This window comes from Xiphophorus maculatus, chromosome 2, assembly GCF_002775205.1.
Source record: "Xiphophorus maculatus strain JP 163 A chromosome 2, X_maculatus-5.0-male, whole genome shotgun sequence".
NCBI classification, from domain to species: domain Eukaryota; kingdom Metazoa; phylum Chordata; class Actinopteri; order Cyprinodontiformes; family Poeciliidae; genus Xiphophorus; species Xiphophorus maculatus.
In genome coordinates, this window is record NC_036444.1 from 23,418,195 (window position 1) to 23,442,228 (window position 24,034).

The 24,034-nt window shown below is 38.4% G+C and overlaps 1 protein-coding gene across 2 annotated transcripts in view; it reads left to right on the plus strand.

The window, feature by feature from the left end:
• Positions 1 to 24,034, plus strand: part of LOC102231010 (leucine-rich repeat and immunoglobulin-like domain-containing nogo receptor-interacting protein 1) — a 168,063-nt gene that overhangs the window by 59,339 nt on the left and 84,690 nt on the right. For both annotated transcript variants that reach the window (XM_005811442.2, XM_023347583.1), the window contains one exon: positions 22,596 to 22,756. The gene's annotated coding sequence lies outside the window, so the exon portion shown is untranslated. The remainder of the gene's footprint in view (positions 1 to 22,595; positions 22,757 to 24,034) is intronic.

Sequence of the window (24,034 nt, forward strand, 5' to 3'; positions counted from 1 at the left end):
TGACACACAGGATTTGGCAGGTTGTTTATAGATGCAACAGACACATTGATCTGTGCTACGCAACCCACAAATACATTCTTACAAAAGTGGCATCAGAGGAGAGGATATAAATGGTATAATACAGTATTAAGTACCAGGAATCATTGTTACAACTAAGCAATCACTTAAGTTGAGTTTCATTACTCTTTATGCTAACTTTAGAGATTTGTAATGTTTAGGAGTAATACATCCTCTTAATCAGAAGTTTGTACAAAAAAGCTGCTGAAATAAGAAACAAAAATGGAAATTGAAAAAGGTTAAGGAGTCTGATGCTGTGCCCTTGTGTGCTACGAGGCTAATTTTAGCTCAACAACACCCACTTGTCATTTTACTGCGTCCTACTTTAACAGATTTGAACCATCATTTTAAAGTACTTCTATGAATTAAACATAACAAAAATCTCAAGCAAAGGTTTGTTTTACATAATGTCTTCAATGTTTGAAGACTTTTTTGGTACTTCCTGATCTTTGGTCTCTGTTTCAAGCATCTAATTATTTTTTTTCTGCAATAACTTCAAAACCAAGAGAATATTAAAAATCTCTACAACTCAGGATAGTTTGCGTCACTGTAACTATGACGCAAACTAGTAGTATTCTCAAATAAAAGACATTTATATAGGAGGTATGAGGGGAATATTTTGCTAACTTGACCAAGTTATTTATTTATTACTTTATTCTTATAACCACACGGTTTAATTTGAACCATTTCTTTCTCACTATTTCAGTCTTTCCGTTATCAAATTCCAAGCTATTTTACTGTCCCAGTTCTTCCTATTATAAAGTATAACTAGTTTTTGTTTACTGCAGCATGTGTCAGTAAGTTTACCATTTTTCCATTTATAAGGTAATGCAAAGACCCCTCTGTGAAAGGACAACTTATTTATTTATTAGTTTTTGTTTGTGAAATGGAAAAAATAAATGTTGCAGCTCACTGTTGCTGCCTTATTAGAAGAGTGATAAGCGCACATGCTGCATGGCAGATTTTTAATATTGCGCCGCAGCTGATTCCCAGTTGGGTTCATTACTCTCGCAAGCCAGGTGTCGTGAAGGTGCGCTGGAAGTATAAGACAATGTTTGTGAGAGACTTTTTTATTTATTCAAATCTGTAAATAATTACCCTTTGCACAGCGTATTCCATTTACTTTGTCTTATCGTAGTTCATTTAGTCATTCTTTTGAGTTAAAAACACAGGATTATGGTGTTTGATTGAAACATATGGTTTTGTATCAATATGATTGATGAGGAGCTCCCAGCTTGATCACCACTAACCCTAACTTTTATGTACTAGAAAGGCATGGGCCTATTGTCAGAATCAAAATATACAAAGGTTTCTATTAACCCACTCCCACTCCTTCAAGACAATGTAATGGGGTGCAAGAGAAAGTGTCCGAATGAAGTTTTGTCCAACATACCCATCCTGTTTCTGTACATTGCTAGTCTTCCCTGGAAAGACAATTTAAGTTTCTTTTAAAGAAATTATTCTAAAGTATTTTTTTTAAACACTGTCGTAGTGTGGAAACTAAAAAAACCTCACCTTAAAGCTGCAGTATGTAACTTTTATAAAGGATATGTTTTTTTTTATATTTGTTTACAGTTTGTTATGAGACGTATAATCTGTGAAAAGATCAATCTCCCGACGAAAAACAACCAATTAGAGCCAGGAGGTGGGGCTTAGCGCTGTCATTCAATCTATTTTGTGAACATGCTGCTAAATGTGCTAACAGTGGAGAAGCGAGTAACGATTCAGGCGTTTTCCACAGCCGATTGGTTGTCACGGGAGAGTGCAGTATTTCTCAAACATGCATGAAAAAAGGCAAAGTAAAACTCCGTGTATGTTTTTGAGGAGAGAATAATAATGTAACATGATGTAAAGCTCAAAAAAGTCGATTTTACATAATACTGCTCCTTTAACAGCCGCCACTGAGTCGAGGCAAGTTTCTTGAATCCTAAGTTTCCAATTATGAATTACCAGTGCGTCCCTTCCTCGGCTTTTCGTGTCTGAAACCTAATTGTGTCAATATTCAAATCGTCATCAAGCGGGTCGTGTTTTCCTTCCTGATGTGTGCAGATTGTTTGCATTTGAAGCCAGTCTTGAGAAAAAGGCTGAGAGAGAGTGTGTGTGCCTGGAAGGTGCAGTCCGTCCACCACGGCAGAGGCTGTCCGTCTGTGAAACGTCAATCAATCTGACAGACGGCGCTTATCTACCAGTGTGAGAGAAATGGACCAAGCCCCCTGTCCCTCCGGCAGTTCATCCACACAGGCAAAACTCGCAGTCTTCAAGGAGTTCATCAGTTGCACATCACAGATAAGGCTATTGAGATGGAGGGCTTTAGGTAGTAGGGGTGTGTGTGTGGTGCATGTGTAGACCGGCTGTGCTTAGAACCAAGACCTGTGTGTACGCCTCACCTGTGGTCTGATAAGATTATATTCACTTATTCCAACCAGATTTTTCCCCGAGTTGGGCCAGTGGAAAAGGTCAAGGAAGTCTCGCAGAGTTTGACTGCATGTTTTACAATGAGAATGTCTCAAAGGCAGAGAAATGTTCCACAACAAAATTGTCGTGTTCTTGACCACGACGACCTGAACTGAAGTTTCATTTATCTGTTTAAATAACAACTTGGATTCATTTGTTGATCAGCAATACAATTTCTTCCACAAGCTGTAAAATAAAATGTAAGTCCGCTCAGCTAAAAGTCTGCCATAATGTTAGCTCCCTTCAGTTCCAACCAACAGACCGCTGAACAAGTAGCTGCACAGATTTCTGTGAGATTTCTGGCCTTTCTAAATATTTGCATACTTTTACCAGCTATTATCAATTTTTGGTTTTCTTTGAAGTCACATATTGGCAAAAAAAGCCTGAGGCCATTATTTTAGGAAGGTGACAATATGCAGGAAGAAGACTTAACATTCCACTAGAATAAAAAAACTGTCTACAAGAAATATCTTGTTTCTTTTGTTGAAACAAGATAACAAGGGAGGGAAAAGAGTCTGATTTTGATGGCTAGCTAAATGGTTGGTTCATCGCTAAACTGTGAGCAATTTTCAATTTCACTCGACCATTTGGTGGATGTTTTATTTGTGTGTTTGTAAAGCAAAATGGCTGTTCCATACTAACATGCTAAATTTGCTACAAAATCTCCCAGTTTTAAAATGACTGGGTGTTTTCTTTTCCGAGTAAAATTTAGCTTGTAAAGCTCTATCTGGTTGCTCCATAAGTGAGCTATTACTATGAACTCAGTGAGTTCTTTAAGCTTGATGCCCGATATCTATGTTGAAACATTTACTTTGTGTCCAGCTGGGCATTTTACAAAAGAACCAAAGAAGTTTCCACACAATATATCACATTATCACATCAGTATGGCAGCACTTTGGCTACTCAAAGCCCTTTACACACACTGCGAGAATACGGCAGCTAGCTAACAAAGCTAACAATGAGCTGCTAACCAATCAACGTTAGCAGCTGCTGTTAATCTTCTCATTGGAGCTAAACTTAATACTTGTTTCACAAATGATAAACCGAAGCCTTCATTTTACAATAAAGTCAAAACGTTTTGTCTTCTTTTAAATATAGTAGATAAGAAACAAAGAGCAGAAGGGTGCGACGTAGTTTTAAAAACGCTAACTGTTTCAGCTGTCCGTTTTAGCCATGCTAGGTAAATTGTATCGTCTTCTTTAAATCCAAGATAGATGTTTCAAATTGGGAAAGAGTGCTTGCAACGCAAATTAGCCACCATAAATTTTATGTTTTTTTAAACTGTTTATCTTTAGGATGAGGTTGAGAACAGTTTTTTGTTGTAAGGTTCAACTGTTGTGAAAAAAGTATCAAGACAGTGGTACACTCTATACGTTTCACAGTCAAAATTAAATGTAGTTTATAATTTGTGACTGGTTTTTGTTATCCACAGATCAGACATTACAGTACAAACTACAGCTGAGAACAATCACAAGATACTTGGAGTATCTGGAACATGATGTACTCAAACAGAACTGTTTTTTCTTTTTTTTAACCAATAAAAGAGCATGTGCTACCAAAACTAAGTTAAGATAGCCATGCCTCATAACTATGCTCAAACATGATTCATTTGACCACTGTGTCACTGTTTGAGACGGTGGTTTTCTTCCGCTGTCTCAAACTAAACTAGGAGACCGAAAAAAAGAGAAAATCTTTAATCAGTTTTTTTTTTCACTTTTGAAAGAAGCTGCATGGAAGTGTGTCAGCATAATATTATCTTTTCCATTCAAAGTTATACCATTTATACTTTTGAGTCTTAGCCAGCTTGATGACGCTGGACCCCTTACAGAACCACAAATTTGCATTTGCCATTAATCTTAAGACCCTAAAACGCCACTCCAGTTTTTCTTTATCTCAATTTTCCAAACACACACAACAAAGCTCAACTTCTTTTGGCAGCATTTTCAGTGAATCTTAAGTCTTCTCAGTGCATCTGCTGTTCTTACTTCTGTTCTGCTTATTTTCCTTTCTGTTGATCTGAACTTCATATTTAAGATGATGGGCAGGTTGTCCATTTTCAACATTAATTTAGTTCAATTCAATCTTCGGTTTTTTCAGCGCAACTGAAGTGGATTATAGTTTTTACTTTGTGTACTTTCTCATTAGACTCACCAAACGGGACATTGAAAAATTAACCTAAAGAATGAATTATTTAAGAGATATTTGTCTTGGAATGAAAATATTTTCATTTTTAGTTTGAGTTTGAATTAAAGCTACATTACACCGTGTTCCAAATTATTATGCAAATTGGATTTAAGTGTCATAAAGATAAAATTTTTTGTTGTGCTATTAAATGTATAGATGGTATTGTGTGTCATGGCTCTTTGAATCACTATAATTAATTTCAGAGAGCTGGTTGATTAGTTTGTCTGTAAGCTCAATTAAAGGAAATCTACTTAAGTAGGATGTTCCACATTATTAAACAGGCCACAGGTTTCAAGCAATATGGGAAAGAGAAAAGATCTCTGCTGACAAAAATCATCAGATAGTGTAGTGTCGTATGACAAGGTATGAAAACATTAGATATTTAACAAAATCTGAAGCGTTATTATACTGTGAAGAGATTTGTTGCTGATTCAGAACAAAGATGGTTTGTACAGATAAAGACATAATGAGGAAGGTTTCTGTGAGATAAATTCATGGGATTAAGAGAGCAGCTGATAAAATGTCCTTACAAAGCAGCAAACAGTTATTTGAAGCTGCTGGAGCCTCTGGAACCTCAAGGTGGAGGATCCTCCAGAGGCTTTTGGTGCATGAACGTACTATTGGGCCCCTAACCAGAGCTCACAAGCAGAAACGGTCTCAGTGGGCCCAGCCGTACGTGAAGATTAACTTTCAAACAGACTTGTTCACTGATGACTGCTGTGCAACCCTGGATGGTCCAGATGGACGCAGTAGTGGATTGGTGGTGGACGGACATCACATCACAACACGGCTGTGACGTCAGCAAGGAGGTGGTGGAGTCATGCTTTGGGCTGAAATCATGGAGAGAGAATCATTGGTCGACTCCTTCAGAGTCCATGAAGGTGTGAAAATGACCTCGGCAAAGTAGATGGACTTTCTGACTGATCACTTTCTTTCATGGTTCAAAAAGAAGAGCCGTACCTTCAGCAGCAAAATCATCTTCATGCATCACAAGGAATGTTGCAAGGAATACCACTGTGTCATTGGCTGCTATGGGCATGAAAGGGGAGAAACTCATGGTGTGGTCACCATCCTATTGGTTGGTTTTAGTTGGCAGAGGGAGCAGTTAGTAAAGGCAGAGGAGCCACAGATTACTTGTCTGGTATTACAATGTCATGGCATAGTGACTGTTTCAACAAATATGTAAAAAAAAAAACAACAACAAAAAATCAAAACAAACAAATATTTAATCAAAGTTAATCCTGCAGCTTTAAATGATTAGATATAATGACAATAGCCTCATAATTAGCTCCTTTATTTGCAAATAGCTGCTCATGATTAAGAGGGAAGCCAGAACCTCACAGTAGTTGGAAAATGAGATTGTTTACCAAATCATGACTGTCTGTGGAAAGTCCACTCAGATCCTGTGCCTCTGCACTCTGACAAAAAAATTAAACATTTACTTGCTTCTGAAAACTTTAAACCCCACTGAGCGACAGTACTTTTCCCCCCCCTTGCTTAGCTGGTGTAAGAGCCTTCTGACGTGGTCTTTGGTTCAGAAGAGGCTTTTAAGAAGGAAAGGAACATCTATAACCCATCTCCTGAGTATGTCGTCGTGTTGCCACTCCCGAGCCTCCGGCTCCAGGGGCAGTCCGGCTCTTGTGAATCTTTTCCCAAACTCATAAATGAGCTTTGCTTAACAATCCTCCTAAGCCTGTTGGTATTCCTGCTGCTTTTGTACATTATTGTGCCACACTTTTTCCTTCCACCTGACTTTCTGTTATTATCCTTGGATTCCTTTTAACAGGTCACTGATGTTATTCAGCTTCTTTAGTCACGACTTGTTGCGGCTTCTCCTCCCCAACATGACATTTCCGTCACAAAACATTCTGTACTCAAAATCTATTTTTATTGGTGTCTTATTGTTTTTTCATGTTCTGACTTTCTAATCTTAAGCAGCAGTGTGCCACTCAACAAAATGACTAGAAATAAATTAGTAAAGGTTTCGCTGTCTAGTGCATCTATGATGTGAGTTTCACTTTTTGAATTGTTTTAGTGAGATAAATTAACATTACATTAACTGACAATTGGAAATGTAGCATTATAAATAGAGATGCATCGATTTGACAGTAATATTTAACCGTCCCGATACTGAAAAAAAAACATCTACATTGGGTATCAGTGACGATGTGCCCAATTCATAAGATCTAATCAGTCTAATTCTATGCTTAGTTCTCAGAGCTCTATTAATTATTTTTACATTATATTTAGAATTGCTCTTTCTGAGCCAAAACAGGTTTTGGAAATGAACTTTATCATCTATTTTACATCAGCTGTTTTATTCCTAATTACATTGACTGAACAAATTAAAGTTGTTTTTACGTTTGATCGAGCTTGTGAAGCTACTGGTGTATATAAATGTGGTGTACTGGTGCAGAGTTATCAAATACATTTGTAATTGAGATTGGCTATGTCAATGTTTAAAAAAAAAAACAAAAAAAAACATGTTAAGTCAATTCAGCACAGCTTTTTGTGTATCAGATTTGTATCAGCTGATACCTGAGATATCGTTACCAGAAATTTTAAAAAGTGAATCGGCGCATTCCCATTTATAGACAGTGTTTTCCACAGCGTGTGAGTTGACCCGTATGCTGCAAAAGTAAAGATAAAAATACTACTTTGTGTGTAAACGCTTGAATTTGATGAGTTTTTCAATACATGTTTTGAAAGAATACTCATTTATCCAGATAAAATTTCTCTGGACCCATATTTGTGATATCCATCTGGAAAAAGAAAAAACACTAAATGAAATAAACAGTCTGTAAGAGTCTTTGCTCTTTCTTCTGCGTTAGACTCTTTATTCACTTTTTCCACATACCAGATTAGTCAAACTCACGGTAAGATTATCATTTTATCCCAAGATTACAATTTCATTAGTTTTCCAATTTGAGAGCATGAGTGATTACATTGTTCAAACAACGGTAGGCCTGAAATAATAGCCTGGTGTTATAATGAGTCTCCACGGCCTCCCGGTGTGGTCGTAAATATTCATGACTGAGCTGCAGGTCCACAGGTCAGCGGGAAACGGAGCACAGTTTCCCCGTCACCAAAACATTTTGAGCAGACGTGTCTGTGGGTTAGCCAGTAACGAGCTACGATGAATTAAAACGGATATAAAGTTGATCCCAAATGTAAAGTCACTCAGGGATCTTTTCCTGCAATTCTGAGGAACTCGTAGACTGACGAGCTGCTGTATGTTGAGATTTTATTTATTGTGGTGGTTCTAAAATAGAGCAACCAACAATGAGAGAATTATGACATTATTTTGTCGGAGAACAGAAAACAATAACAATACGGGTGAGGTTTTAATTTCAATAAGGGAGTCACTGCTATTTAAGTTGTTTTTTTTTAATGGACAACGGATTGCAACCAGCAGAGTAAATGTTGTTTACATTATTTTATGCTTGTGCTCAAGAAATGTTGCACTCTTATACAGCACTGCAAAAATAGTACTGGTACTTCAGAAAGTGGAAGTTGGAACCCATAATGTTCCACAATGCTTGATTATATTTTTTAATTGATTGCTAAAAATAAATGTCAGTAGTTAATGATCTAACTAATGATATTGGTTGTTATTAGTTTATATAAAGGAGATGCTATCTTAGAAACTGCATTGTAAATTTGAAAATTTATTGTGATTTATCAAAATTGTTTAACATGCACACAAAAGATATTGCAATATGTTTTTTTGTCCATATTGCCTAACTCTATTCTCGAACGTTTGACGTCGCACTCTAGCCTTTCCATGCTGCACTGCATAAGCCGATTCATAAAAATTGATGGGGAAAAAATAATATATATATTTTAGTTAATCAGATGCATTCAAAAGTAATCAAAAAACAAATGTTGAATCAGCCCTTTATTTTAGTGCCAGAGTGAAGCTATAAATAATGCTGCATATTATGTCACATTGCAGTCATAGTGGTGATACTGTGAAAGTAAAACTCATTCTAGTGTATTGAATTTTGAGTTCTTTGCATTTAATTTCATGATGCCAAATATTTATATAGCATGAAACAACCAGACGACCAAAACAGCAAATGTCTTAAATTGAGAAGGTAAGAAAAGCCTTTAGGACCATGAGGTCTAGTTCTCTGTTGTACATTTTTACTATAAACCACTTTCTACATCAATACACAATTAGCTGACATTGAGTGTTCTTCTGACAGTAACAACATTTACACTGAAGAGTGTTGTGCTGCAGCAGATTAAATTTTAGCATTTTGAGCCAGAAGGCAAATCTGAAAATTCTCCAATTCCAGTCACTAATGTCTTCATAGCATCTTTATTTGTAGCCCTGTTGTTTGTTATACATCACTATGGAAACCAAGTAATAAAGGCCTAGAGTTGCTACCACACACTTTCATAATCACTGTTCTGAAATGTAACAGAGTAGGCTGGTTTGGAGCCTCTTTTCACTCTTACGTTTACAACATAACCTTAGAATTGCTGCTGCATTGTTTTGTACAATGATTATATTGCTGTACAAAAAAGGATTTGCTTTAGATAGATAAAAAAAGAAATGCATTATTAAAATTGGCACAGATAGGAGGTTGACATAATGACTTAAATCTGATGGCATATTGATTTTATATGGACACTACAACGACATATGAAGGAAGACGGAGCCCAATTTAATGAAAATAAAATGAAACAAAAGGCCAAATTATGAGGATATGTTTTTTTTTTAATTGCGATACACAAATGAGTGATTGGTTCTGTTTGCACTAATTAAAGTTCTCCCGCTACAGGCCTCTCTCATTAGCTCCCATAAAAGTGCTGCTTTTCGATTAAAGACACAAACAGGCCGACCAGTGTTTTTAGCATCTTTCTCCCCAGTGACTCTTTAAATCTGGCGGCCACCCGAACTTTTGTATGTTCCCCTAATTGCCCTGATTGTATTGTGCTTTCGAATTAAGTCGCAAAAATGAGTCCAGAGTTCTTCTTGAGGCTAGTAGGGGGCAGGAGTTGTGAACCATGAAAACAAGGGCTCAGGGAGAACATAATTACTTTTGCGGGTCAAAGGTTTTTTAAGTCGTCTCGTGGGAGGTTAGCTTCGGTTAGTCTATTTGGCTTGTGTTTTCGCACTTAACGCACATGTGTTATTTAAAGCCCCACAACTAATTATAACAGAGGCCCGCAAGTTGATGATAAAAATTAGGAATGCTTAATTCGATTAGGCTGTTAAATTTGGTCTTACTCACCTAGGCCAAGTGGAGTAAAATAGGCACTAATGCACTGTAGTTCAAGTCCAATTCACAAACATTCATGTTACTTGTAGCTTACTGCTAATTTAATGACAGGAAAACAATACAACAGTTTGTAAATCAGCCTTTAAGATCTTATACAAGGCAGCAATTCTGCGTAAAACTCATAAAACCTTTGTGGTTGGAGAAATTTCAGTGTGCATTGTCCCATAGAGCTTTTTTTTTTTATCAAGCATAAATTTAGATAACAAACCTCTTCCATAATAAACCTGGAATATGACAAAATCAATGCAATAAAACCAGAACGCACAGAGCAATTATAGAGATTCATATTCATACGTCCAAGTGGAAGAGAAATCTAAGCATAAAATGTAAACATGAAGCTAATAACTGTTTATTCACACAGGATGTGTTACTTAATGTGTCGTGGAACATTGTTTTCAGTACTTTAGTGCGGTTTATTTTCCAAACTAACACAAGCTGCATCTCTGCAATGACCAGAGTCCCTAACAACAGGCAGGCTGATTACAAACAGTGATTGTAAAAAGACGGTTTTCCATGAAAATCAATAGTCATGATGGCAACTTAGCTAGAACTAAGATTTTACAACATTGAGAAAAAAAATCCAACATTTGACCCCAAATTCAATGGGCTGGTTTTATTTAGGATTTTAAACATTGCTGCTGTGTGCTTTTGCTCCCCTGTCTTCACCAGTCTTACTTCAGTCCAGGTAGGTTTGCAGGAATTTGTCCTTTTAGTTTCTGACAAACCCGTCATGATGTGGTCTTGACTTTGACTAGGTCATTGCAACAGATTTTTCCAGAGCTTTGGACGAAGACCAGATTTCATCCAGGCTTTAGGTGACGGAATAGATTGCGTCGCATTCGACTCATTAATACTTTGACACACAGAGGAGTAAATCTGTCACGATAGCAAATTTTGTCCCAGTAATTATTGCGATAAATGATAATATTGTTGTTTTGAGAACATTTTCAAGTGGTATATTGATGATGGCTTAAAAATGCACCTTCACTCTCTCAAAAGCTAATAAACTTTACTTTTGTAAAGAACAGCTAACACTGTAACTGGAAGATTGTGTAAATATCCAAAGTAAAACACCAAAACCAAGAAGTAAAACGGAAATAAAAAACTGCAATCAAAACCATAGAGAAAATGGATTTCACTTCAGAGTTAATCATCGGAATGGAAAAAATCAATCTAATTTTAATTTATTATCCGATTAATTACTTATTGCGACAGACTTCAAGGTGCCTAACCTTTTTGACTACAAATCAAGTCCAAATCATCAATCTGATGTTTGTGTGTGTGTCATGCAGTGGTTCTGCTCATACTGTGCCATTTACAGCAAACTGTAGAAATTCTGTTTCCAGTAAAACATCTGGACTTTGGGGGCGTGCTGTGGTGGCGCAGGGGGTTAGCACGCCCCACGCTTGGAGGCCTTAGTCCTCGACGCGGCCGTCGCGGGTTCGACTCCTGGTCCCGACGACCTTTGCCGCATGTCTTCCCCCTTCTCCTCACCCTCCTTCCTGTCTGCCTACTGTAGAAAAAATACGAGCCACAAGTGCCGCAAAAACGAAAGGAAAAAAAAAAAAACACACACACAAAAAAAAAAAAAATATCTGGACTTTGGGACAATCAGGTTGTGTTCTGAACCTAAACATTTAGCCTGTAAAATGAGAAGCATGCAAAGAGTGACTTCCAGCTCTTTTTTTTTATGATTATTTTTCTGAGCGTGACATGGTCTGAGCTTTGAGTGAGTTTTCTGGGATGGCCTCTCTGAGCGAGGAATGCCTGCACATGTTGACAATCCATTAATCAAGTGCAGTTGAGTTGAGAAGCAGAACCCTGACTGCTTCTTGCATTCCTAAATTTTATGTATGGATTTCAGCTGTTCCTATGTTGGAGGACAAAAATGAAACTTGCATTTAGCCAACAACAAAATCACATCCAGCAGCTCCGCTTTCACTGTGCTAATCAGTAGAGCAAATACAATAACGCAACCTGTGTGTAATTTAGCTATTAGGTGTGCAAGAAACGGCAAACTGTTTATATGCAAAACCTGAATAATAATGCAGGTAGACAAGGCTGTAATTTGAAGATGTGGCAAAATGGCTGCTAAAAGCAGCTACTTTCTGCCACAGCAGAAATAAACAAAATTAAAAGTGACAGAGAAAAAGCAATGTGATGAAATTCTGATACATTTGTGAGTTCACCGAAGCACGGGTGTAGATGTGTCTGCTGAAATGTGATGCGATGGCAGAACATCTGTGAGGAGCTTGTTTTGTCATCGCAAGCTGTTTGCCTGGCACATATGGATGATAACTATTGAGTAGATCAATGGTTTCCTCAAGTAATGTGTTTTAATGAGAGGATTGACATGAATTTTACCCCGAACATCATTATCAACCAAATACACACATGCAAAAGAAATCCAGACATCTTGTTTAGTAAATTATTTGTAACACGGTGGAATGACTGAGTAATTTTAAATCTGTACAAGCGAAGCCGCAAAAAGCTATGGAAATTATATATAATTATACATGTACAATTATGTACAAAATAAATTTTGTGTTTATTTTTCTTCAAATGCTATTAAGTTTTGCTAACTTAATGGTTGCATTCAAGCTTTTGTATTGAAATGTGGGTGGAAATCTAACTGTGTGCTGCCTTTTTATATTTGTTTTTAGTCTTATGTAATCTTGTTTACAAGTGCTTTGTTATGCTCAATGTGTGGGACCTTCTTTGGGAAATGAGATGACTCGTGTCAAGGGGTTGTCTTTTGAACAGATCCCATTAAAACCCTTTCAGAAATGTATTGCTTGCAAAATACGAAACTTTACCTAAATGCTTTTTACTGCGCCCATTTAAAGCAAGAGTGGTTTGTCCTTCAGTCCACATCGCTGTTTATTTTGAACACTTTGGGTACAATAGTGAAAAAAGTTAATGCCCTAAAGCTCCTATCGCACATAACCTCATACATATGATATGCCTTCATTGAAAAATAGCGTCATATGAACAGAAAACAAAGACGAACATTGGAAGTAGTAGCTAATTTCTTGTAAATATACTATGACAGATTTTTTTAAAAAAATCAATTCATTCCTGGGGCGTGCCGTGGTGGCGTAGCGGTTAGCGCGACCCAGGTTTGGAGGCCTTGAGTCCTCGACGCGGCCGTCGCGGGTTCGACTCCCGGACCCGAAGATATTTGCCGCATTACTTCTCCCGTCTCCTTCTCCTTTCCTGTCAGCCTACTTTCATATAAGGGACCACAAAAGACCCCCTGGAGAGGTAAAAAGAAAGAAAAAAAATCCATTTATTCCATGTTATTTGATGTAAACACACACCGACAATCAAAAGCAGCTTTGTTTGGTATGTAAATAACAAAAGTTATTAGCAAATGGAGAACAGTGGCAGCTTTCCAGTACTTCCTTTTTTAAAACATCAGGACAAAAGAAATGTTAGAAAACGGGTTTAAATCAGTGGCTCTCAAACTTTTTGTGGCAAGGTCTACTGGAGTAAATATCTTTATGTGTTCTCTGATAAACAAAAAAAACCTGTTATTCACTGAAACTGCATGGTAGCTTGTTCCACTTATAAGCTAAAATGTTTGGGTTTTAAATTGGAAAAATGGCCAGAAAGGCCTTCAGGACTCAGTATTTTAAGGATATCCTAGAAACCCTTGCTATAAAAATCCGATATGGCTGACATGAATATAAAACATGGTAATATCTGTAGCAAAGAAAAAAATGTAGTAAAGTACTTCATCCGTGCTTTTGATTATGCTCGTCTTATTTAGTTATTTAGATTATTTAGTGTAAATGTTGCTGCAGTATGACATTTCAACGTATTTAGTGCACAAAAATGCTTATTAGCTTGTGTTGCTAAGCTAAATTAGCTTTGCCAAAGAGCATATCAAGTAGAAAATCCTACTGGTTTCCAAACCTTGAACTGGGAACATGACTAAAATCCAGTGATCCGTGTTCTGGTTAACTGCTGATTGCTCCAGTTTAAGCTGGGAATTCTCTAAATCTTTTCCCATTCACTCCTTTTTCATCGGTTTCCAACAAGCAAAGACGCTTGAACATCTTATCCTCTTTGGCTGTTGATGCTTAGTAGCTCTGCGTCACAGTCAATTCATTTCCATTTAACTTTGAAAATAATTGACACCAAAATGTATTTTGAGTACCACTAAAGGCAACTACCAGAGGTACTTGTACCACGGTTTGAGAACCGTAACGCTTAAATAATCTTCTGAAGATGTACTTAAAACGAATCAAGAGCTTTGTACCTTCTGTTTTGATTCGATGGCAGTTAAAAACCAAAGTGAGAAAAACCAGGAGTCGTCACTGTGTGTATGTGGACAACTGACCATGCATTTATCTCAACAGTCATTCATCTGAAGCAACAACAGATAGCTCAGTGGCTAGAAACAATTAGCATAAACGCTACGAGCCATGAGTAAAACAGAGAGGGTGACAAACTGGATGTGAAAGATCACAGCAAAGCGTCGACTGTCTAATGTGATTCAATCACAATGCCCTGCAAAGTCCCTGAAATATTTTGTCCATAAAAAAAAGTTATGGCATGTCGTTTACCCTAAGCAGAAAAATTACGCTATGCTTTGAAAGATGCTTTGTGAACCGCTTCTATGGATTTTGCAGTTGATTTTAACATCGGGCCATTTTACAAAACGGTTCTGGGACGTGGCTGTGGATCCCCATCGGTCCCCTGTTGCCACCTCGGTTCCTGCTAAAGCACAGAGACAGAAGTACTTGAGCGACTCTGTGTTGGAACCAGACTGCCCGTTTCAAACGGATGAGTTGGTGAAGCATTTTTAACTCGAAATTTTGGTTTAGACACCAGCACTCCATCAGCATACGGCCTTTGTTTACTGGCAGTTCGGCTGTGACAATGGGTGGGTGTAATGCGAGAAGAGAGACAATAATTATAGCTCCCATTCAGTGTCTGATTCGGTTTGTGTCTGTGGAGAAAGGCTTCATCCAGTCAATGGATGGAAATTCTTTCTGAATAGGGAAGCTTTTTTTTTCTTCCAAACACCATTTCCTGATTTAACCCTTGAAATGCCATACCTTGCAGTAGAAGTGTGATGAGCTAAGCGGCTCTTAAATTGTTTGTGGCTTTTTAAAAATATTCTATCAAGATTGCTACCTGTGTTTAAGGTGAAAGATGCACTGTAAGGCGTAAATTATAGGAGTCCCAACTCAAAGGGATGCTGAACTAACAGGACGCAGGGAGGAGTCTGTATAGGCTGAGGTAGGGCCATGTGGAGACTGGGTTGTAGACCACCAGCCATAGGGTAAATGCATTGCAATAGTAACACCTTTAAGAAGTAAGAACTGGCCTGCAAACTCTGAACTTCGTCTGCATGCACACACACAGGGAGAGGCAGGGGTGGACTTGCTGGGTGGGGCTTCAAAACTGTTGATAACTGCTTGTTATTCCAGTGTTTTTGTGTTTTGTGATTGCAATTCTTACCAGTATGGTCGATTATCAAGTAATCAATCATGTTAAAAACTATGAAGAAATTTTCTGATTTTTTTAATTAGACTTGGCCTTATTGAATTACAGGGTGGGCCATACGTTTCCATACATAGAAAAAGAAACATTTTCTATTGGACAACCCTTTTTTATTTTTTTTACCCCTCCAGGGGGTCTTTTGTGGGCTCTAGTGTCCCTTATATGATAGTAGGCTGACAGGAAACGGGGAAGACATACGGCAAATGTCGTCGGGTCCGGGAGTCAAACCCGCGACGGCCATGTCGAGGACTCAAGTCCTCCAAATACGGGTCGCGCTAACCGCTACGCCACCACAGCACGCCCCTGACCCTTTTTTATTTTTGTGGGACTCTGTGTAATCGCTGCATGTCTTGGACCACTTCCTGGTTGCAACGTTTCCAGTTTTCTGAAACTTGCAAATAAGTTTTGCCACAGTGTTGTGTGTGTGATGCTCGTTCCATGTTTTCCGTTTTATGTTTTGTGCAACCATGCAACTGCTTCCCGATCCGACCATCAGTATCATTTCAATTCTTTGCCCCTTTTGTCAAACGCATCTTCTTGGGTATCTGAAATATAAAAGAAATATACATTTTACATTCTCCTATGTATGGAAACTTATGGCCCACCCAGGAGATATAAATGCAGGTAGTCTCAAAATAACTCATCTAATCATTCTGCATTCTGGTTTGTATATTTCAATCAACAAGAAATCCTACGGTGATGTGTTGACGTTGACCAAGTGGTGCTACGTTGCTGATCCACCTCCTGAGGTAGAAATATAACTGCTATGACCCACAAAGGTTAATCCTGGATTGCATAACAAGTGTGACACGGTGATATGACACAGACAGCAGGTCTGTGGATGTGAACAGAGCAGAGAGAAAGGATGATCTTTCAGTGTCTGGCTTATCTGAGAAATATTTTTGAACAGTCGAATCTCAGGCAGCTAATAACATGCTACGGATGGCGAATAACAATTATGTTTTTTATTCAAGAACTGAATGCACTGAAGCAGCCTGTATGAATATTATGACACAAAGCTCAGACCTTTAGCTTTATATAGTATGTCACAGTATTTACATACCTTTAGTTCTTTATATATATATATATAAACAGAATAAGAGGGTGGAATGCCAAATGTGACAAAAAACTAAAAGCAGGAAGTGGACTATAGAGCAGGGCATTCTGGGTAAATACAACCAAATGTTCCACTGCAATAGAATTTATTTAAGTATGCAAATGTTATGGCAATTACCCGTTAATTTTGTCTTGCTGCACTATTCAGGTGATCTGTCTGCATTGAAAAAGACTCCCTCACCTCAGCATGCCAAACGCTTTGAGTGGCAGATCTTTGCAGGGGAGATTAACCTACTTTTTGTTTAATTCAGCTAAAAATCATCTGACTTTTGGGAGCATTAATATGCAATATAAAGAGCAATTAGACTTCATTAAAAAAAACCCAAAAAACCAAACAATAAAACAAGCAAGTTTTATTCTATTCTTCCTACTGCATTGGAAAATGTTGAGTTTGTACTATGAGTACCACAACTTACAATCAATACCAATTTTATACACAAACCTGTGACGCTGTGATGTTTCCTCACATCTAAACCCATGCAATACAACTTTTTTTGACAAGCTTTGCAACAGTTTAATTCATTCCTGTTTTTCCCCATAACAACCCACCATATTCAATTAATGTAATCACTTCCCATTTTTGCAAATCTACACTTTCTGTCCTACCACATATTGCACAGTTAGTCCCAACAGTGCAGTTAAGGCTAAGTGACTTGCTAAGAGGCACCTCGAAGCCATTGTGCACGCCAACGGGGGAAAGAAAAAGACCAGAATTTCCCAAATGGCACGACAAATGTGGTTACAGCGAGAATCTAGTCGACATGGGTTTGGGTATTAAAGATTGTTTTAATTCCAGCTCGTGCTAAAAGTGTCCCTTTTCATACAATTTTACTGTTCAAAGTCAGTGGGGGAAAAAAAAGCCACTGAACACAGAGTGTTTGTTCACAATTGAGGACAGAATTAAAAGACTAACCAAAATTTATTGTTAGATCCAACTCTGTTCCAAATAACATTTTTATTTGGAGTTCCAAATAAAAAAAAAACAAAGATCAAGTTAAATTGGCATCTATGTGGAAAGCATTTCATATAAAGATGACTGAAAGGGTGAAACTGCGTTCCCCACTGTGAGTCCTACTGTAAGGTAGGCTCCCTGGGATGCCTGTTAGTCACCGTGGCTATGATAAGTTCTGCTAGATGCTCTGGAGGGAGGAGTGCCATGTGGGTGATGCTTTTGCCTGTCAGATGGCTTGTGGTGAGAGCTAATCGCATTGAAAATAGAAATGCTTCCTGCCTTGGGACGGAGGGAGGGCGTACAAGAGCGATGCGAGCAGCCCCAAGGAGTCAGTCGTACATGTGCGCGCCGAGAGATAGCCTAATCTTCTCACAAACACAGGGGGGTAAAAATGAAAGTCCCCACCTATCAGTGGCAAATGCTTCTTCTCACGGACATGATTTGTAAAAATCAGGCCGAAATGTTATTTTTTTTCTTTTTTCTTGTGCACAAGCCGCTGTTGATTCATAATCCACCTATGCATACATTTGCTGAACTGGATCTCCTTTATTAAATCACTTCTTCACCCCTAAAATTGCTTTCCTGTCAAGCTTACCAGTTGGAGCCTTAACCTCCATCTTCCATCATGTGCTAGTTTCCTCTCCATTTTTTATTTACAATTTGCAGATTCTGTTTATCAGTGACTCCTCTAATCTCTCCTGTAGCCTGTTTTCTGGGATCCGTTTTTCCTGCGAGGTGTGAAAATGTGCCTCTGGTTTAAGCTGTGATTACGTCAAGGTTTTTCAAGGAGAGCTTGCTGATTTTCAACTTACATTGTAATACCTACTAACCCCCACACACACCCCTGACTTCACAATTATGTCACGCGTCCTTGATGCCGTCTGAGTCTCGGCTATACTTCACAGACAACATGCGGCGTCTGCTTCTGCATGCTGAGGCGGAAGGCCGCGGCGTTAAGAGCGATATTCCCCAAGGTCCCGTATATGTGACAAAGTGGCGGGAATGATTTTTTTGTGAAGCCCACTGTGAAGGGTTTCAAAGTGAGGAAACAATAGGGCCGATTGCCTCTAGCTGAAACAGCCGGAGGCACGTTTGGATGTGAAGTGGACAGGGCTGGATTTCACTTCAAGAGCTCCGTGTGCTGAAAAGGAAATCACAAAACGGCGAGTAATATCAAGGTGCAGGCCTTGAAATGGACATCGGCTGACACCAGCTAGACTGTAAAGCAACAGAGAAATCACTTTTTAGACAAACTAATGAATATCCACGTTGTGTTTTACTGTTACATGAAGATAAGATGCCAGTAAAGTATAATCTTTTTACAAATATGATACTGCAGAATACTCACAGGCTAAAACTAATTTTGTCATATGTGCTCTGTAACCACATTGTAGTTACACCTGTTAAATGGCTGCTAAGAAAAAGTGAATTGGCCAATCACACTGCAGCAGCTATTATACATACGTCTAGACGTGGTGAAAGTGATCAGACATTGAACATTACAAACGTGTGCAAAACTTTATCAGTATTCCTCTAATGTCAAAGGACCACAACTTCGTAATCGTGGTGTTTCCATTAAATAAGAAACGCAATTCAAATCAAACATGAATAAGTTTGTTCACTCGATAAGTTGTTAAAAAACACGCCGCGCCGTCCTCCTTCTACCACTTCCTGTTGTCTTCTTCGTCACCTCCACCAGTAGTAACATGCGGTTGCTGTCCAGTGTTTCCATTGCAGCTTTGAGAAATACACCTCAAATTAGCGCAAAAACTATTTATAGAAAAAGGAGAGTGCCTTCATACATGGTAAGGTAAAACATAACAGAGTGAGACATCAGTTTATGTATTTCTAATTTTTTTAAAAAGATTCCTGCCAACCAAAGTATGGATGTTGGTATTGTCCATCCATCGTCTTATTCTTATTTCAACATATCTTATAGATTTAATCAGGCATTTTTCAATGAATTCTTTGTTATTGGTTTCATATTAACAGTTGTGTGTCTCTAGGTTGCCCTGTGATGGCCTGGCAACTTGCCCAGGTGTACCCTGCATTTCACCCAATGACTGTTGGCACAAACACTCTGCAAGCATAAGCACGGTATAGATAATAGATGGCTGTATATTAACAGCTGTCTTCATGTTCATTTTAAAGTTTAGAACAATCCTGCAATTTTTCCCCGGAGCTTTGAAAGTAGCACTCGTATAAATATGATTAAATCCTCGGCTAATATTGAAAAATTTGCACCTCTGGCAATTTGTTAGGTTCATTAAATCTCAATCATGTATTCCCTCTGTAAACAGTTATGACCAATCCTTATTGGATTTCCCTGAGTTAATGTTTATTTGCTACTCGGTTCTAGTCTGTCACATGAAATCCCAATAAAGTTACATGAAGTTTGAGGTTCTGATCTACGGAAGAGGATTAGGGCCACTACAAAAAAAAATCTCACAATTCTGTCTTTTTTTTTCTTCAAATTCTGACTTTTTCCTTCAAAATTATGACTTTAACTAATGACATTTCAATAATGTTACACAGTTTGTGTTTTTTTAACCATAATTCTCCGAAAAACGTCATAACTCTGAAAAAGGTCATTTTTGTTCTTAATTGCCTTCCGTAGTAATTATCAAAAGTACTAGTTATAAATACTTTTGCAGTGCAGTTTGGGCAGCTACTTTTTTTAGCTGTGTCATATTTTAAAGTGATCTCACCCGTACTGAGGCCGTCGAATCGTAGCTCATCGCCCCCGAGGAACATCAAGGCGTCTCTGTTTCAGCCAATAACGTAGCAGATGAATTACAGCAGCGTGTATATTCAAACACGTTGCCCTGGATTCGCCGTCTGACTTTTTTCCCCAGCCAGAAAATCAAAGGGAAGTTGCGTCTCCTCTGATTTTAATGTATCATCCGGCTCCATGTGTCTGTCAGAATGTACAAGATAAAATAATAATAATTTAAATTACCAACTCATTTGACTGTGCCTTGCTTTTTGCTCCGTCGGCCTCTCTGCTGATAGTCACGGCTTAGCTTTCATGATAATTTGATGCAGTGAATTCTACTTTTTTTTTTTTTTTTTTTTTTTGATCCGGCACATCAATAATTACGAACCGACTCTGTCATCAGGTATTCCTGTGAGTGCGAATAAATGTAAAATATTGCAGCAGATAAAAAAGAAGAAGAAGAAAAAAAAGTGATTCGTAATGTAAATATCAATTAGATCACCGGCATCTATTTAGAGATTTATTTCATGTAATGAAGGAACAAATTACCTCCGGCGTCCCCCAGCCTGCAGAGAGAGTTCTCATGCAATTCTGAAGGCTGATCGTCTCTCCCCAGCAGAGAAGGAAATGAAGCCTGTGGTTATTTCAGACGGGAAGTAAGGACGTGAAACCCAGAAGTCTGAAATACTGCTGTAATCTGTTGCAAGGATGGTTTTTCATTCACAAGCTATAAAAAAACCCCTTCATATCACTGCAGCAGTCATCACCATGGAGCATTTTTGCATCTCTAATTGTGCCGGTTGTGTGACCCCCCCCCCCAAATTCTGGCTTTAACTCTCAGACTTAATCCTAGCTGCTCAAGTCTTCTCTTGTCAGTAAACATGTCTTGACTAAAATAACGCAGCAACTTCCTGCAAATCAAGACTATAGCCAGGCAAAGAGCAGCAAATATTTTAGGAGAGTTTTATGTACAGAGTTTAGGGTTCCAGGATTCATGTCTGTTGTTTTAGGGTGAGATTGAATTGGTTTCTGGGCCAGGAGTTTTATTAGCAGAATTACCTGCTATAGGCAGGAAGGGAAAAAACAAAACAAGGTGAACTCTGTGGTGTTTTGTATCTGATAGGTCGTTACCTTCGTCATTAGAGAAGGGAGTAGAGGAAATATGGACCTCAATTATTTATTTATTTTTTGGTCTTTAGTGATGTAGGCAGCAAAGCGAGAAGATATGATTCAACAATCAGAATCCAATAATCAACTTAATCTTATTTATCTGTTTTGTAATGTCACATTTTGTTCTTAACTACAACTGAAGATTTCTACTGAGCCAAGAAATGGCAGTGGTTGTGTAAGAGTTAGTTTTTTTTTTTTTTTGGTTTCTGAAAAAAACACACACATACATACTGTATGTAGATATATAAAGATAAAAGTCTAACTTGTTAGTTTTATGGAGGATCTAGACTCTTGATGTTTGTTGTGCCTAAATCAGCAGTTAAAAAAAGAAGTATGGGTTTGGTTTAGTTCAGTCAAAAAGTTTGAAAAATATATCACAAATGTTGAACGTAAGATTATGTATTTAATGACTGAATTAGTTTATTTATTTTAAGTTCCGGGGCTGCACAGTGGCGCAGTTGGTAGCACTGTTGCCTTGTAGCAAGAAGGTCCTGGGTTCGATTCCCGGCCGGGGTCTTTCTGCATGGAGTTTGCATGTTCTCCCTGTGCATGCGTGGGTTCTCTCCGGGTACTCCGGCTTCCTCCCACAGTCCAAAAACATAACTGTTAGGTTAATTGGTCTATCTAAATTCTCCCTAGGGGTGTGTGTGTGTGAATGGTTGTTTGTCCTGTATGTCTTTGTGTTGCCCTGCGACAGACTGGCGACCTGTCCAGGGTGTACCCCGCCTCCCGCCTGGAACGTAGCTGGAGATAGGCACCAGCAACCCTCCAGACCCCATTAGGGACGAGGGTGAACAGAAAATGGATGGATATTTTAAGTTCCTTTTTAACATTTCCATGCACAAGTCAAAAACAAACTTGCAATGCTGGGGGGAAAAAAAGACAAAACTAGTACAGAAACAAAAAAAACAACAATTTCTAACGTTCTCTTGATGGCAACAAAAAACATTTTAGTTAAAAGACACAGTCGATCTATATTGGTATAAAACTTTATGAGGAATGTTTTGGTTTGCTTTTTTTCCCAGTTCCAACGAGTCTTGTAATACTGCTATCTAAGGAATTAAAAAGGTAATGATAACAAACTGGATGGTGATTTTACACAGCAAAATGTAAGGGAAGTTTCCCCTGTTGGTTGTTGCAGGTGGCAGATCATCTGAGGAGGGAATGCTGCGAGGATATGTGGATTAGGTGCAGAAGGGACCCGGCTCACTCCTCCTGCCTCCCACTTTCCACGCAGTAAGCAGATCCAGCACATCTCCTGGACCAGCAGGCCACCAATTACTACCTGGGAGTGTTCTTAAGGTAACCGATTAGGCTTTATTTCCAAGACGCACGCTTGGAGTGATCTCAGAACTCACTGGAAAGCACCACTTCTGTTGGCTTAAATCTCATAACTTTAGGAGTACTGGCAGAAGAAGTTAACATGTTATCGATGTTTAAGCTTAAAGTAGCAGAAGAAAGTATCAGGAATGTGACTTTTTTAAAGGTACCAACTATGCTGGATCTCACATGAAGCAATTGGTCTTTAGTGTCTCTGTGGCAACAACTGCAACTTCAGCTACTTCAATAAAAGCAAGAAAAAAAAACAGATACTAAGTGTGGCTAAGGCATTGCACTATTATCGTAGAGCAGTTGTGTTTGCTTTAACTTTACTCTGTTTTTCACGTCTTCAGCACTTTTGTTAGACGTAGTCACTGTACTATGATTAGAAACTCATAAAAAGGAAACAAATACTAAAAAGTGGCTAAAGGTCAATGAGCTTCCATGGCTCAGCAGGACAGTCTATTTTGTAGATAACTAAAAAAGTTCCTCTTTCACAGCCTGCCATATTTTGTACGAAGTTAAAAGCGGGTCAGGTTGATCATCCTGACCTGTGTGTATCACCAAAGACAGATCTTTTACAAGCTCTGTTTTGTGTGTGTAATTTCTGATTAAATTTGTTGAGATGGAGCCTGGACGAAGCTAGAAGGGGCAGTGTGATGCTTGGGGCAATGTTAAGCAGGGGAAGCTTGGATCCTGCCATTTAAGCCGGTGTCATTTTGTCACGTACCAGTATTGTTGCTGACCAAGTGTGTCCCTTTCAAGGAAATTGCATATGCTGATGGCAGTGCCCTTTTTTTTCCCGCCAGTATAATTAGTCCTCCCGTATTGAAAGCGATGTTCACATAATGGTTTGAGGGGTTGATTTTCCTATTAAGTCCTGCTGGAAAAATATGGGCTTGCAAAAATGGGGACCTCTTTTAGATGGAGGTAAAGAATGGTGAGTCAGATTCATGCATACATGAATACAGCAAGATAATATTTCAGTGATTTCGATAGCATGCAATGGAATATGGACCTATGTTAAAAAAAAGTCATAAATTTCACAAGTAAATCCGGCTAAGTCCAACTGCCATTAGCTGTGTCTCCATTACAAATGTGCGCATCTTGCCTAAATTCCACTAATGTCAGAAAAAAATAACACATGGCAGTATTTCCATTAAATAAGAAAGCAATTAAAATCACACACAAATATGTTTGTTCGTGTGATAAGTCATTAAAAAACACACTGCGCCATCATCCTCCTACCACTTTCTGTCG